The following is a 15,036-nucleotide window of genomic DNA, read 5'->3' as shown; positions in this document are numbered from 1 at the left end:
AGAAGCAGAGGTTTGGTTTCAGTGTTTTGTACTCCGTTGTTTCATCATTTTATTTTCTTGAGGCGAAACAAACATCTGGTGCGCAGATCTTCATACATTTGAAGTGCCTCTCCGAGCCTCTGCACTGTTGTAACCCCACGCCTCTCCTTCCCTTCCCAGCATTTTCATTTGAATATGAACTTAATGGATGCTAAATAAGTTAGCAAAGTTGCTGCTTGTTGTGCAGTTGAGCAGATGTGTTTCTGAGGAAATGTGCCCGTGTGGGCAACCTCACCCTCTCCACCCAGACAGACCACAGGGGCGGCTAGCCTCACCCAGCTCTGGGGGAATTGAAAGTGTAAAGGCCACCCAGCCCCCTCCATAAAGTTTCCTCCTCCCTCCCTTCCCCCTCCTTCTTCACTTGTGCTGAAAACTCTAGGGTCCTTCAGTGAGGAAGGGGTAGCCCCTGACCTCGGGTGGCACCCCCAAGTCCAGTGCTGGGAAAACAGTCTGTGCTCAGCAAATTTGATGGATTAAAGCTGGGATCAATCTTTCAAGTTGCATACTAAATTCCAGCACTTGAGGGGATTCTGGGGAAAGCAGGGCAGGCCAAGGAATGCTCCCTGAGCTGGGGTTGACTCATCCTCATATTGAAGAACTCTTGCCTGAGGCCTGAGATTCCCAGTCTGGACTTGCAGACTCACAGAGGTTCCTTAGGGCAGACACCCAGGCTGGCTCTGTCCCCTCTGCCCCCAACCCCACCCCAAGGACTATTGCTAAAACTGACTGCACTGGTGATGGAGACACAGGGTCAGGTACAAAGCAGACTAGATCTAGGCCTGGGCTTTCAGGGCGGCTGTCTTCCCAACCAAGCGAGGGCTCCCAGGCCTCAGGTGCAGTGTGGTATGGGAGGAGGACCGATGCCTCGTCACCACATCTGGCCCTGCTCCTCACTAGCTCAATCACCCAGTCCTCTCTGGACATTCCTCTCTTTATGTGCATAGCATAGGGGTTGAAGCAGCTGACCTCAAAGCTATTTGCAGATATAAAACTCCATGGGGAGTTTTCTCTCTTCCAAACTCTGCCCAACCCACTGGATTGTTTGGAGATTGACACGAGATGCAGCGTGAAAGCCCCTGCAAACTGAAAAGCTCTGTGCACACCAGCCCTTCTAGTGACAATGAGTCTGTGGGCCCTGGAGCTGCCTGGGCCGTCCATTGCCTCCCAGATACAGTTCTTAATGGATTTGCCAGCCTCTTAGATCAGCGATTTAACAAAAGCCGGGCTGAGCCAAGATTAGGTTTCTTGGAGGCTGGGCTTGGGGGCCCGTCCAGTTAAGCCACTTTCTCACATCCATGTGACGTTCACAGACCAGGTAGCTGGCAAAGGTGGGGGCTCCTCCCTTCTGCCCATCCCCTGCACCGATGTTCTGGGCCCTGCGACATTTAGCAGCAATATGCCCTGAAAGAAAACCCCAACTGCAGAGTGGTGGGGTGAGGCCCCAGTCCAGACTTGCAGGTTCCAAGTCAGCTGTTGCCTTGGCCATCTTCTCGGGAACCAGTGACATTGCCCCGAGGGAGGCAGGAGGAACAGCTGGGAGGCGGACCCATAGTCCCCGCTATGATGTCTCTGTCACTTCCACCTGAAAGGGCTCCAAAGTGTGGGCAGCCCTGGCAGGTCTCTAAGGAAAAGTTCCAATGGCTCCCCGGGAAATCCTGCCTGGCTGGGAAAAACAGTGAATGTTTACTGCTACTGGGTACACGATCTCACGTAACATACACACTTCACTTATGTCGTCACCACCCCCATTTTACATGGTAGGAAATGAAGCACAAAGACAGTCAGTCACTTACTCAAGGTCACAAAGAGGCAATATTTCACCCCAAGTGCATCTGATATCAGGGTCCAGGCCCTTAACACTAAGCCATGTCTGCTCCAGAGAAGGAACAGGTCACCTTAGTTTTTTCACGTGGGCTAGAGACCATTTTTGTCTTGAGACACTGTTTGGCAGCAGAAGTCAAAAGAGTCACCAGTTGGTAAGTTAAATACCTGAACAAAGACCCCAACAACTTTGTAGAAATGGGCTGCTGAGGTTTGAGAAGTTATATCTTTAGGATTCTAGGCACCTTCAAATACAAAAGGGAATCAGACTTTAGTGACGGCATCTGGGCCTCAAAGGAGTCAGTCCGGATGGAAAGGTCATGTCCCCAGTTTAATACCCTGGCCCAGGGAAGTGTGGGTATAGCTCAGTCATAGAGCACATGCTTAGCATGCATGCGGTCCTGGGTTCAATCTCCAGTACTTCCATTAAAAAAAAAAGAATTTAATACCCTGGCCCAACGAGGGTCAACGCCAGGCCAGGGGAAACTCCAATTGAAATGGGGGCTTCTGGTACAGCCTACCTTCCTCATCAGATTCCTTCCCTCTCCAACCCTAGTGATTATGGTTATTTGACTAAGAAGGAAGACAATCTAGTGTCTTTTAATTTATTGAAAAATCACACACTGAGTTAATGGTAGAGATTTCAATGCTCCATTTATGTGGCTGGTCTGAGACAGGCCTCCCAGGTATGAACTTCTTGTTATTTTGAAAGCACTTATAAATTCTTACCAGGCTGAGGGGAAGTTGAGAACGCTTATGTTTGTAAAGGCACAGTGAGGGGTGGCAACTGGGTGCTCTGTGTCAGAGAAAAGGGGTGTTTAAATCCAGGCTGTCTCCTCAGAGTCCCTTAGAGAGCATAAACTCAGTCAGCCCTTCGGCTTATAAGAAAATAAAAACCGGTGGGGAGGGTGTAGCTCAGCAGTAGAGCATGTGCTTAGCATGCACGAGGTCCTGGGTTCAATCCCCCGTATCTCCATTAAAAATAAATAAATAAATAAATAAACAAACAAACCTAATTCCTACCCCTGGGGGGTGGGTTTTTTAAAATTTTAATTAAAAAAAAAAAGAAAAGAAAAACTAACTTTCACAGAGACAGCCAGTAAGTGTGATACAGGAAGAATAGAGGTGTTGAACGTGGAAGCCAGTTTTTCACAATTATTATCAGTACCCATATCCCTATCAGCATCATGATTTTATTCTATTATTTATAGGACAGAAGGTACCAGACACACTGATCATGGAAGCTATCAAACACACCATTCCTGGCTAAGAAAACTGCTCCAGTCATAGCCCCCATAGAGAGAAATGGGCTCCAAGCTCTTGCTCATCCATACTTGACTGTATTTTGATCATGTGACCTGCACACCCTCCTTTGGCCATGTGTGATCAGACAGAGGTGGATGCCTTGCCCAGGACCTCCATACATGAACTAACTGGCTGGTATTGTCTGGTGGGGTCTGGCTCAATCAACCCTGCCCAAATGGGATCAATCAAATTAGATCTTCCTTTGGGAATTGATTTCGGAAATAAAGAGAAAGTGAGCCAGCTGGTAGCAGGACAAGAATCATGAAGATACACTTAGAAGAGGGGCGTGAAGACTGTAGTTACTGAATCACACTGACGCCAGAGCTCCAGGACCAGTGGTTCCGAACCCAAAGCCTCTGCACATGGGCTTGCAGCTACCCTCTCAGGTGGGTACCATATTGTGCTCAAGGTGGAGGATGTACCTTTTGTTGTAACTGAGGATATATGTTGTTACAACAGTGTTCCTCAGACAGAATGTTGAGAGGAATGCTTCCTGTAGAAGGGGAGAATCCCAGACGGGCACATTGGACAGAAAAGGTAGACGGTAGTGACAAACCTAGGTAAAGGAACCATATATTTCCCAGGATATGTGAAAACTAGGTCTTGTGAGTACGGAGGAGATTACAGTTGGAGCTGTAACAGTTATCCTCAAATGAAAACACAGGCTTGAAGAATAATCACATGAATGGAATGATAAGTGGGCATGTAATTTAATCCCTTTGAAGCCTTGTCAAAAATTCTAGTATCTGAACATGCACCATGGTATTATTAGTTAGGACCCTTTTGGTTTTAAGTGACAGAGACTGGCCTCAAATTAACATACGAAAGAATTGGATGGCTCTCATAATTCAAAAGTCTAAGGTTGGAACTGACTTCAGTCCTGGCTGGATCCAAATGTGCAGTATCATCAGGAATGAGTACCTCTCTGTCTTTCACTCTTGCTTTCCTCCAGGCGGTTTTATTCTTTGGTTGGCAGCAATTCCCACACTTGACATGGTGGCCAACAATGGCTTCATGTTTCTTTCTTACCTCCTCCCAGCTTAGCAGCCTCAGCAGAAAAAAGAGTAATTCCCTAGAGCTACAGCTCAAGTCCCAGGGATAGCTCTCATTGGTCCACCTTGGGATAAGTATCCATCCCTGAACTAATCACTGGGGCTGGGGAGAAGCAGCAATCTGATCGCCTGGCCTGGGTTGTGTGCTCAGCTTTGGATCTAGGACACGATGTCAGTACCACCAGAACACAAGGCTTAACCGTAGAAAATGGTCATTACTGGAGGGATTTTTAACAGGCAGCTACAACAGATACCACCTCAGCCCCAAGCAAAACAGTCGAGTCCAACCTCTCTATAGTAATGATCCTTGAACTCCTGACATGAACCTCCTATAGCTGCCTTGAATGCTGAATGAATTTCTGATCCTAAAATCCATGAAACCTACATATACTTTCATGATGAGTTTATCAATCAAGATTCATATTTACAAACAACAAAACTCACTCTAGTTTTTTGTTAGCCTTGTGTTCTCGTGGTACTGACATTGTGCCCTAGAGCTGAGTACATGACCCACCCAGGTCAGGCCAATCAGATTGCTGCTTCTCCCCAGCCTCAGTGATTGGTTCAGGGATGGGTACAGAAGAAGATTTGTATGAAAAGATATGAGTGGCTCACAGAATCTCTGGCAGAGTTAGGGAGGCAGCTTGAGGCTCTGGGGCCATAAACAATACCCATATCCCCACTGGTCTGGTCACAGGCTTGATTCCACTGCCTTTGGCTTGTGTTACTGGGAGCATCTCTGCCCCTGCTGCCTCTGAGGGAGCTCCACATTCCCCGCTGTGCTCTGCCCCCATTCTCAAGATGCAATCCCATGTAGCAGCGCTTCCTTGTTTTTCACTGTTTACTCAAGTTTCATGTTGTTGCATCCAATTGGCAGAGCCTCGGTCACCTGCCTGTGTCTGAGCTGCAGAGTTGGTCTGGAAAACAGGCCTGATCTCCACCCTGGTGAGGTAATGACACTAACCTGACCAATTTTCCTAATTTAGGCAGGCTATTCAAATGATACTGGTTGGCACCAATATGACCCACACCCACTCCACCTCACTCCAAATAGTCAGGTCTTCTGTAGCTTCTGCGTTCTGGAGAGATCAAGAAATTGGGGCAAGGCTCTTTATTTCCACATGTACCTTCCCAATAAATCTGTGAGTCGCTAATCTTTGCAACCAATGGACCCAGTTAACACAGGTAATTTGGCCAGTGTAATTCAGGTAGAATGGATCACAGAAGCTGATGGTTTCTTCTTCCAAAGGACAGGCTTCAGGGCGTCTCTTGAGGGTGTCTATAAAGCATGGCCATGTGGAGCCCTCCAGGAGTGCCAACCCACAGACACTTGGTAGGCCTTTTTACAGAGCGTTACAAGTGCCATGCTGGGCTACTACTTAACCACAGACCATCCCCAGCCATTGACAAGAAGCTGAGTTGCCAGGCAAGGGTCTTCCTGGTCTGATAAATTCCCCTCAGAGTCTGGAATCCTATAGGAGCACTTGCCAGGAGATTGGTATCTGACCTCCCTCCTGTGTGCCACCCCACCCACCTCCCTGTCCCTGCCACTGCCCAATCAGGAGTTTAAGTCATTCAATTAAGAAATAGTTTTTGAGTATCAACCATGTCCCAGGCATTGTACTAACACAGGACATACAGGGAGCCTTCAGACAAGTGGATTAACCAAAGCTTAAATGGTGGGAGGGGAGGCAAGGAAAGGAAGGAAAATGTTCAAGCACCATTATCTGGAAAGAGATGTATAGTTTTCATTTTTCGGTAGACTTATTGATCAACATGACAATGGAAGCCAAGGTCTTTGACCTCATAGAGAAGCACAGTCATATTTTCCAAACACATAATCTGACAAAGACTGATTGAATTCATTTGTGTAAAAATCTTCTAAAGGTATCACCATTAAATACATTCCGTTAGATTTAATAAATGAAAAGAATAAAATCAGAGGAAATAATGACCACTTCTTCAGAAAACCTAGCTGACGCAGTCAGCTGGAAATATGTAACTGGCTATACTAGGAAGTCCAGTCTTTGACCAGTGGCCCCCTACCCCTGGGGGTAGAATTCCTGTAGAAATTTTACATAGTCCACAAAGCGAAATACGGGCTTTGACAGAGAGGGAAAACAGGAAATGTCTGCTCTAGACCCCAAATACTCTCCACCAGACCACAGGCCTCATTTCCACGGAGGCGGCAGTTGCCCACGGAAACCACTAGGTGTCGCTGTGAACCTGCGAGAGCGCGGCCTCACGCTGCAGGCCCACATCAGCTGAGTCTGTTTTCAATCAACACGTTATCAGTTTTTCTCCCCGAGGCCCCAGGGGTGTGCTAGGAATTTTTATTTCTTGAGAAATCCTCTGCTTCAGCTGCCCTTTGTTGGCCCTTCTTGAGAGAATGAAGGCTATGCTTGCTCTACCAGCTCCCCAGGCAAGGGGCTCCCGGCAAGGGTCCTCAGGCCACCAGCCACTGTGCCACCCCTCTCTGCTCCTCATCGCTTGCTTCCGCCTGTTGCCCCCCACCTCCTTTTTTGCCTCTTCACTCCCTTTTTTATCTTTCTCTCCTGGTGCCCAGTGACACTAATGAGCTCCCAGTTGCTCTGTGCAAAAGGCCCGCATCCTGGAAGACTCGTAGAAGCCCTGGTGAATTTCAAGGCACTCAAACCAGCTCCAGCATAAACGAGCTTGTACATTTCATCCTCACCTTCCCGTTTTGATTCTACTCCCAGCCTTGACCCTTCTTCCAAAGCAACCCCCAGATTAAGGCAGTGCTAGGGTGGGAGCAACCAGAGGCTAAGCCGTTTTACCAGAAATTCCAGACCCTAGTCCTGGCATGAAGGGGCTTAGAAGCCACACCAGCTTTCAGACTCTGCCTCCCTCTGCCAATTACTAGCTGTGAGAAGTTTGGGAGGTCATTCACCCTTTCTGATCCTCAGTTCTGCATAGCTAAATTAGACAGTACCTCCGGAGATTAAATAAAATTATGAATACAAAGGGCCCCATGGGATCTTGCATGTTGCAAGCGTTCTATAAATGCAGAGTGATATTAATTCTTACTGCATGACACTTACACAGACACATCGGCACACACTCAACCAAACAAAGGCATAGAATTTGGGACTATCATTTTCCAGAATCTGTGGCAAGATGATGTGTTAAAGGAATCATATCCAGAAACGTCAAGCACCACAGCTGATTCTCACCCTCTGTGCTTAAGTCAACAGTGATAAAGTTGTTCTGAGCCAAGCTGGGAGCTGTCTTCCTCAATAGCCACAGCTTGTTTGGCAAAATGCCCTGATCCTTGTCCTGGGGGCTTTCGGGATAAGGCCGCTTTTGGGTGGGGCAGGCCTCTCACTCCCTCCTAAAGAAGGTTATGTAGGGTACTCCTGGTTTCTAGCGACCACATTGCTGCTGTGGGTTTTTGTGGGTGGCCACAAGTCAGAATCCTGACCGTGGGTGTCCTGAGGCTGCCCGCTGCAGGGCCTGAGGCCACATACTCCGGAAAGCTTGGGGAAAGGTAGAAAGAAGGAGGGCCGGTCGTTTACCCAAGCGTTCCTGGACCCCTCAGAGGAAGCCAAGTGGCAAAGGGAGCCGCTGCTGGCCAACATGAGGAACTGCAGCCCTTTCCCCTTGGGGAGTAGGGGCCTGTTTCTGAGTGACCTAGATCTTGATTTAACGTCTTTGGAAGGCACTTGAATACTTATAGCCAAGATGAGACGGCTTCTGTTGAGCAGAAGACAGGTGGGGAATATGTGCAGAACCGAGAAAAGAGTAGACTGTGCCTTTCACACAGCCCGAAGCCACAGGAGCTGGGCTTGCAGGGCTGCGGGAGGCCAGCAGCTCTTTCAGAACCCAGCCCAAGCCAGCAGGAGAGGATGCTCTCAGAGCATGTCTGCTGGTCCAGAAGCCAGGATTGATGCTGCATATGTGAGGGTTTGATTTCTGCAGCTGTGAGAAGCCTTGGACTTCCAGGGAAGATACACTCTGTCAGATGATCCGTCTGAGGGTTCAGTCATCTGAGTTTTCCCTACCAGAACACAAATTGAAGGTGATAACTGAGCCCTTTGGCATAGGTTTGGAGGAGTTGGTTGGTGTCCTGGCTCTTTGTGACGTCTGGGCAAGTTTCCTTATCTCTCCACCCCTCAGCTTTCTTATCTCTAAAATACAGCTAACCAGACCATCGTCAAAAGAGTGGTGTGAGGATTTGGAGATTGTGTAGCTAGTGAGCCCCGCACATATTAGACACAGAATTGCAATCCTGAGGTTTGTGGAGACCTACCTGCAGACCACTCAGGTGCAGAGGAAGGTCAGTGAGTTCGACCAGCACTCCAGGCTGCACAATCTCCTCATGCCAGAGTTTGAAAGAGTCTGGGAAGGGCTGAATGCCTACCACCCCCACAACCAGGGCTGAGGGCACCTCTTGTCTGTTTTAAAAGTTTGTGAAAGCCTTGTGGATTACTGGTGAGAATGTAAAATGGTGCAGCCACTTTGAGAAACAAGTGTCTGTCTCTCAGAAAAGTAAATATAGAATTAGCATATGACCCAGCATTTCCACTCCTAGGTATATACCCAGAGAAATTACAACATGTATCCACACAAGAACTTTTACACTGATGTTCATTGCAGCATTATTCATAATAGCCAAAAGGTGGAAATAACCCAAATATCCATCAACTGATGAGTAGATAAATAAAGTGTGGTATTCTCATGCAATAGAACATTATTCAGCTATAGAAAGAAATAAAGTACTGATATCTGCTACAATGTAGATGATTCTTGAAAACTTGCTAAGTGAAATAAGCCAGACACAAAAGGACAATATTATTTAATTCTATTTATATGAAATATCTGTAGAGATAGTTGACTAGTGGGTGCTAGGGCTTGGGAATGGTGAATGACTATTAATGGGTATGGGGTTTATTGTGGTGGTGATAAAAGTGTTTTAGAGTTATGTAGTGGTTATAGTTGCACAGATCTGTGAATATACTTTAAAACACTGAACTTAAATGGTATGTGATCTGTCAGAATGGCCATCATTAAAAAGTCCACAAACGATAAATGTTGGAGAGGGTGTGCAGAAAAGGGGGCCCTCCTACTCTGTTGGTGGGAATGTAATTTGATGCAGCCACTATGGAAAACAGCATGGAGATTCCTTTAAAAAATAAAAATAGAGCTACCAGATGACCTAGCAATCCCATTCCTGGGCATGTATCCAGAGAAAACTCTAATTTGAAAAGATACGCACACCTCAATGTTCACAACATCACTACTTACAATAGCCAAGATATGGAAGCAACCTAAATGTCCACTGACAGATGAATGGCTAAAGAAAAAGTGGTATATTTATACAATAGAATACTACTCCGCCATAAAACAGAATGAAATAATGCCATTTGCAACAACATGGATGGACCTAGAGATTATCATACTAAGGGAAATAAGTCAGACAGAGAAAGGCAAATATCATATACCATTTATATGTGGAATCTAAAAAATGATACAAATGAACTTGTTTACAAAACAGAAACAGACTCAGACATAGAAAATAAATTTATGGTTACCAAAGGGAAAAGGGTGGGAGGAGGGATAAATTAGGAGTTTGGGATCCAGGTACTAACTACTACAAATAAAATAGATAAACAACAAGGTCATGATGCATAGCACAGGGAACTATATTTAATAGCTTGTAATAACCTATCATGAAAAAGAATATATATATACACATAACTGAATCATTTTTCTATACACCAGAAACTAACACATTGTAAATCAACGATACTTTAATAAGAAAATGGTATGTGAATTAAATCACAATACAAATAAAATTGTTACCAGAAAAAAAAAAAGGGGGCCGCTTAGCACACCAGCTGGAGGGTGTTCTGACTGCGGATGAACAAATGAGATGGGCCTTGCAGGGAGTGGAGCTCTTGTGAGCCTCACCTATAAATCAGATTAACCAGTTTCCCTCCCTCAGCTGTGCCTGGTCCTGACCGGGCTACAGCCACTGCAGACTGTTTCTGAATACCGCAGGAATCACAGGGCTTCTGAGCACGCTGGGGCCCTGAGCATGGGTGCTCTTGTCTGAGCACTGGGCCAGCCTCGCCTAGGTGCACTTAGCCTCATAAGGCTAGGTGCAAAGCTCATAAGCATGCTTTGCCCTGGTCTTACAAAGCAAGGATCACATTCTCCAAACCAAACATCAGGACTGATGACTGTGGTTGGTACTCATGGAAATGGTAGACTATATCGTTTTACGTAGCAGCTGTCTCCAAAAATTGGATCATCAGGTTTCAGTTTTCCAGGACGCACTCACCTCCCTTTTCACCTCTAAACAGATGGGTTTCCTAAGAACTTAAACTCTCTGGGAGCCACAGACCACAATTTTTTCGTGCAACTCAGGTCTCTCATTGAAAGGCATTTAATTGGAAGTGAACTTTTTCAGACAGAGAGCTAAAGGAATGCAAGCTCAGGATGAATGAGGTACCTGCAACCTTTTCCACAGCAGGGCATGGAATCTGCACCCAGAAAACACCGTCCAGGCCTATTTGCTCTGCTTCCCCAAAGCCTGTTTGGAATCTTGACAGGATTCAGTTCAATGCAGCAGAAACACAGAGGGCTTCCCTCCCCAATACACACACACACACACCCCACCATCCCTAATAGCAAGAGCAACGGATTTCACAGACTAGGCAGGGGGAGTGGCCTTCAAAGTGCTGTTCATGTTACCTGAAATAGCTGTGTCTGGTAGCTTCCCCTGAGGGGTAGCTAAATCCTTCTGGGGCGCCTTTATCTAATGTGGGAGTAGCGCCTGGGAGAACTCAGGGCTTCTTTTGTAGCTGGGTCTCTCCTTCTAAAAGGTCCTGCAAGGTTTCCATGTGCCCACCCTCCTCCATCTCCACCACCCTGGACCACTCCAGCACCACCTCATATCTGGATTAATCCAATAGCCACCTTGTTGTTCTCTTTACTCGCACCTCTGCTCCCGGCCTCCCTGAAGTCTATTCTCAAATCAGCACTCAGAGAGATGCTCTTAAAACAGAAAATAGGTCACTCCCCAAACCCAGCAACGTCTCCCCTTCACAGGCAGAGTAGGAGCCAAAGTCCTTACAGTGGTTTACAAAGGCCTACAAGATGAACATTCCATCCTCCACCCCTTCACCGTACACGTCCACAGACTACACATCCCCAACCACCCCTGCCACCCGATACACACCCACTTCCCCACACACACCTGGGCGAAGGCGTCTCCTCCTGTCCTCACGCTCATCACTCTGTTCCTCCTGCTGATCCTCAACCTGGCCTTGCCTTTGCACTCTCTGCCTGGGGGCTGTTTCCCCACTTCCACTGCTTGACTTCACCTTATCATGGGGTCTTCCTTGATCACCCTATTTAAAGCGGCCACCCCCACCCTGCATATCCCTGACCCTGTTCATTGTTCTCAACAGCATTTACCACCCTTAACACATCAATACATACATAGGAGATATATATACATATGGTATATGCATATATGAGATGTGTGTACATATGATATATATACACACACATATAATTCATTTATCTATCACTCCTGTGGAAATATACAAAGACCAACCATATGAGAAAAGCAAAGTGTATTTATTCATACCTTACTATAGCAAGCACGTCAGCCACCATCACTCCCATTTTGGCAGAGACTCCAAGACAGACAGGGGTGGGAAAGCTTTGTATCGGAACAAAGGGGAGGCTCAGGTGCTCTGCTTGGAGGCGGTGGGCAGGAGGGAAGCTGCAGGTGGGCTCCCGGAGGGGGTGCATCCAATGCTAGGTATTTTACTTTCTCTGGTTGGTCCTAAGTTGGAAGCAGGGATAAGAATTATTATTATCAAGTCCTGGCCATTTGGGGCTGATTGTTACAGAAGTTATTGTTTAGCTTCCTGGATTGTTACTAGAAACAGCAATGCAGCTTCCTGCAAGTCTGATTGACTGACAGCAGCCTGGCTTCCTGGGCTGTTTATTGTAAGATAAGAGGGTTGGTTTCCCAGGCAGGTTGCTGCAGGTTGTAGGTGCGAGTTCTCTTTTTATATATGGTCCTGCCATCGTCCGTTTGTATATTCGGCCTCTCATCCCTCACTAGGATGTGAACACTAAGAACATTGTTTTATTTACTGCTCTATCCCTAGAGCCTAGAACAGCACCTGGGACCTAGTAGGTAGTCAGTTACTGTTTGTTGTTGATCATGATATCTGTCTAGATCTAATTAGAAATGCTGCAACTCTGCTACATGACTCGGGTAGAAAACCAACTGCCAGCTTGCTTAATTCAACCCAGTTCTACAGATGTTTGTTGAGTGCTTGTTGCACACCCAGGAGGCTCCGTGTAGGGCTGGTGTTATGCACTCCAGGTTACACAGAACAAGCATTGGCCGAAAATTGATTGACAAACAGGATCCTGAGCCTTGAGCCTTTGCTCACCACTCCTCTCCCACTTTGAGCTCATAGCCAGCTTTACAACCCCCTCAGTGTTCAGGTCTTCTATCACCCTTCCAGAGACGGCTGTGGCCCTCATCTGCTTTCTCCATCACTCACCAACTCTGACACTCATCTGCTTCTCATACAGGGCCTAGGGGGTGGTTGGTTGTCTTTTCAAAGAGCTGGTTATCTTCCCAGTTGGATTCTTCCTCTAGAGTGGGAGCCACATCTCACCCCCAATACAGGTGATGCATCGTAGGTTCTCAGCAATCTGGGTCTCTCCCCGACCCCCTGCCCCATCCTATGTTTGACGTTTTCCCTGAGCTCCAGATCAAATGTCTCAGAGGCCTCAGGAAACTTCCACTTTCTACCCACAGAAGTCACAGCTGGCTCAGAGCTGCCATCCAGAGATTATAAGCAGTATACTGACCAGATAACCCCTGGGGTCCCCAGTTGGGCATCTCAACTATTTTCTGACAAGGGCTCCCCACTAAGTTTAAAAAAAACATTGAAGTGGTTCGGAAATATCTGTTTTTCCAGTAAAGGAGATTCCCAGCTTGAAGTAATTTATCTTTCAGATAGAACACTCAAGGAACCAAGAAACAAATAGGCCAGGATGGACCTGGAAAAAGAAGTTTTGGGGACGGCGTGTCTGAAGGCTGCCTTTGGCCCCAGCAAACAGAATGTAAGCTCCTCAGGGGCAGGGATCTGGGGCTGCTGTGTTTAGGGATGAGCCGGCACCCGGCACATGGGAGTCACTCCACAAACATTTATTGAATGAGTGGGAGGTATAAACACACACAGCACGTTTGAAATGAGAAGCACCAAGTTTTAACAGCCATCATGTTCTAGATTCTCTCACTTGGTTGCTTTAATCTTCTCAGCCATCACAAAACACATGACCTAAAAAGGCAAACGACAGAATGACAGATGTGAAAAAGGGCTCTAAGGAGTGAGTTTCTGTTCACGAGCCACACATACTTTTAACACAGGTGGACGGCCATGTGGACCCTGCTTCCTACTGAGTACGAGGAAAGCTCGAACCTCAGAATTCACCACGGCTTCCACATCCTTCCTCATCCCTCCGTGGTCTGATCCCTGCGCATCTTTGCCTCAATTTTCAATGACTCAGAATCAGGCAAGACAACATTAGCTCCAATAAATTCATACGTGCTTAAGGCCTTGGGAGAGAACTGTGAGAAAACGTTTACAAGGTCCACAATGGTCTCTGGCTTCATTTTATTGAGATAATTTTTTTTTTTTTCAAACCTGGTAAATGTTAGAAACCAAATGGCCTCAGCCCTGGATTTGCGACTTTTGATTTCCCCTAATCAAATAGTCAAATATGCAGAAGAAAAGGCCGTTTCCCTGGGTGGAAGCTTCCTGGTATCACTCCTGGCCCACATCTTGGGTTCCTCGGGGTTCACGTTTTGGGATTTAGAAGACAGACAGCTCTCCCTCCTCATCACCAGGGAAAGAAGTGTCTCTTCAAGCAGATCCTAGCCTCCGGGAAGTCCCTCCCTGTGCCTAACTGAAATCTCTTCTCCTGGCTGAGAAGTACATCCCCTCCTGCCCTGATATCACTGGAGAAGGGAGAACAGCTGCTCACCGCCCCCCTTTTAATCATCCTTAATGGGCTCATAAACAGTTATTAGGCACCCCCTTCAGCCTTCTCTGAGCCTCATTTTATTTGCATTGAGGCTGAGAGCTTCTGAGGAAGGCATTTGACTCGGGGCTCCACAGACGCATGGCATCTTAAATGGGGAATCAGCCACTTCACCCACTTAACCTCCACAAATGAGCAGCTCTGCCTTCTTTTGCAAAATTTAAACCTATTCAGGGGAGTTCCCTGGCAACCAACCCTTATTAATAAATCATGCCTGCTCCAGGCCAGGCCAGGGCATTTTTTTAAATGCTTTTTCTTGAGACATCACACAGGCACACAATAAACCAGCAGCTGCTCCCTCCCAAGTTCTGCCCTTGCAGACCATCCTGGGCCTGTGGGTTCTCATCTGGCTCCCCACCTGGGAAAGGGGGTGATGCTCCAGTAGACTTTGCCTGGTCCTTTCTTGTGGTTACTGGACTAGAGCCAGCTGGGGAGCAGGACACGGAGCTAAGGTGAGGATGGCTCAGCCTCCACCAGGCAAACACTGCCAAGTCCCGTTTCCTGTTCCATGGTGGTGCAGTTTATTTTCAGTTCATTGCTCACGCCCACAGATTAAAGTCCTAGTCATATGGATAGGGCTTCCCACTGTGTTTTCACTAGGAGTGCTGTGGTTTCCCCCAGTCGTAGGGGGAAGGGAAGGAGCAGGGTGGGTACATTACAGGGATGGTGTTGTTTTAGCTTTGAGAAAAAGAATGACTTTATTTCAAGAGGACTT

The sequence above is a fragment of the Camelus bactrianus genome, chromosome 7 (genome assembly GCF_048773025.1).
Source record: "Camelus bactrianus isolate YW-2024 breed Bactrian camel chromosome 7, ASM4877302v1, whole genome shotgun sequence".
Classification (NCBI taxonomy): Eukaryota; Metazoa; Chordata; class Mammalia; order Artiodactyla; family Camelidae; genus Camelus; species Camelus bactrianus.
The sequence above is the reverse complement of the archived record's forward strand: the minus strand, read 5'-3'. Positions refer to the sequence as shown.